At 48.5% G+C, this 2503-nt stretch overlaps 1 pseudogene; it reads left to right on the forward strand.

Annotated features, from left to right (window-relative positions):
• The first annotated feature begins 346 nt into the window (after nt 1–346).
• On the forward strand, nt 347–730 carry LOC144678013 (histone H2B type 1-O-like; annotated as a pseudogene).
• Nucleotides 731–2503: the final 1773 nt, after the last annotated feature.

Below are 2503 nucleotides of genomic sequence, written 5' to 3' on the forward strand. Positions count from 1 at the left end.
CAGTGCAACCAATCAGAATGTCGCAGCGGCCTCAGAAACTGACATCATCCGAAATTGACATCATCCTCAATTCAGCCAATCGGACACGCGGTCTTCACCCATCCTTCATTAGCATAGGGCCTCGGAGATTGCCTATAAAAGGAGCCCCTCTGCCTTCATTTCGCCTTGTTGCGGTCCAGCTGTGGCTCAGTCCATAGCACCCTCGCCTTTGAATCAGAGGGTTGTGGGTTCATGTCCTCACTCTCGGTAAACCAAGAACCGTGATTGTACTCGAAAGAGTTACAATCTGTGACTGTTGATAACTCGAAAGAATTTTTGTTGCGGTCCCCCGCAGTTGAACTTGACCATGGTGGACGACAAAAAGGCAACAGGAGCCCCCAAGAAGGGAGCCAAGAAAGTCGTCAAGAAGACGCCTCCCAAGAGCGGGAAGAAGAGGAAGCGATCCCGGAAGGAGAGCTACTCCATCTACATCTACAAGGTGATGAAGCAGGTCCACCCGGACACCGGCATCTCCTCCCGGGCCATGAGCGTCATGAACTCGTTCGTCAACGACATCTTCGAGCGCATCCCGGGCGAGGCTTCCCGGCTGGCCCATTACAACAAGCGGCAGCACCATCAGCTCCCGGGAGATCCAGACCGCCGTCCGCCTGCTGCTGCCCGGGGAACTGGCCAAACACGCCGTGTCGGAGGGCACCAAGGCGGTGACCAAGTACACCAGCTCCAAGTAGAAACCCTCAACAGTCAATGGAAGAAAGGACCAAATCAGAAACCCACCCCAAAACGGCTCTTCTAAGAGCCACCCCACGTCCTCTCCACCAGAGCTACAACTTTATAGGGGTCGATTAAAGGCGTAAACACTTTTCTCTTATCAATGCACCACCTCATTTCCAGCCCCTATATGGACTTGGATGGTGCAGTTTTTTTTTTTAACTGTTGGCTGCGATCGTTGTGTCTTATCGATTAATATCCCCCCCCGCCCCCCTCCAAAATCTTATTTCAGTTCGGTCGTGCGTTTTCCCTTTACAACTGCAAGTTCTCACTCCGCCACTGTTTCCAGAATAAACACAACATTTAAGGCAGTCTCGTCCTTGACGTCTAAGCCTTTCTGTAACAACCCGTTAATGACCTGTCCAGGCACCTCCAGTGCCAACTTTAGGCAGTTTTTTTAAAACAAAAACAAAAATCTGCTCTCCCCTTTTTGGCATCGATGAGGATACGCATCGATCTATCATCTTGTCATGTAACAACGCTCATGAAAATCGATAAGAACCAGGGGCTAATAGGGGAGGGGGGAAGGTCTGGGACTCATTGCCTGAAGAGCCAGACACGCTCAATTCGCTGCCCCCTCCCTTTTTTTTTTCAATAATTTATATAGATTCTTCTTTTCCCACCTATTTCCATTATTTTTAATTCTACAACTAATACCTTGTCAGTCTTTCCACCCCACCCCAGCTGTAACTCTTTCGAGTTATCAACAGATCGCATGTAACTCTTTTGAGTACATTCACAGTTCTTGGTTTCCGGGAGTGGGACATGAACCCACAACCCTCTGATTCAAAGGCGAGGGTGCTATGAACTGAGCCACAGCTGACATCTCGGCACTAGAGCTGTACCTTGAGTGTCCTGCCATCCATTCTTAATTAGCACTTAGACAATATCACTACCTTCAACACCTCTTTGATCCTTTTGCCTGTGACATCTTTTGATTATCTGCTCCTATCACTGCTTGCTTATCCCCACAATCACCACACCCTCAACTTCTCTCCCCCCACCCCACCCCTCACCTTATACCAGCTTATATTTCACCTCTCTCCTAACTATACTTCAGTTCTGTCGAAGGGTCGTGAGGACTCGAAACATCAACTCTTTTCTTCTCCGCCGATGCTGCCAGACCTGCCGAGTTTTTCCAGGTAAATTCTGTTTTTGTTCACAGTGACGGTGCCTGGATATGCACAGCAAAGTGCCTTAACCCGCAGCGCTACTGACCCAATGCCACAAAGTGGAATTAAAGCTGGTTGGCTCGTTCTTTTTTCGACCTGCGCAGCCACGATGGTCTCTTCCTGTGTGGTAAACATTATATATATATATATTTTTTTTAACGATCCTATGTAGAATTTTGGTTACGGAATGCGGAGAATGTAGTTTTACGGCCACCAATAGCAGACGATTTCAAAGAAACCGATAAACATATATGGCGAACGTTAGTTTGCGGCTCCATGTCATCGTACATGTGGTGGGGGAGGCGATGGCATAGTGGGATCGACTTTGCAGTGACCCCCGGTGTAATGCTCTGTTGGACCCGGGTTCGAATCCCAGCACACGGATCTACACGTGACTTCAGACCCACAACGATGCTGTTGACTTAATGACTCGTAAATGTCCTCGGAAAATTCCGTAACCAATAAATGGTCGTCCGGGTTAGAGTTAACCCTCTGGGTGAAAAAAATTCTCCCTCACATCTCCTCTGCTCCTTACCTTAAATCTATGCCCCCTGGTTATTGAT

Source organism: Cetorhinus maximus, unplaced genomic scaffold (assembly GCF_964194155.1).
Source record: "Cetorhinus maximus unplaced genomic scaffold, sCetMax3.hap1.1 HAP1_SCAFFOLD_3424, whole genome shotgun sequence".
Taxonomy (NCBI): Eukaryota; Metazoa; Chordata; class Chondrichthyes; order Lamniformes; family Cetorhinidae; genus Cetorhinus; species Cetorhinus maximus.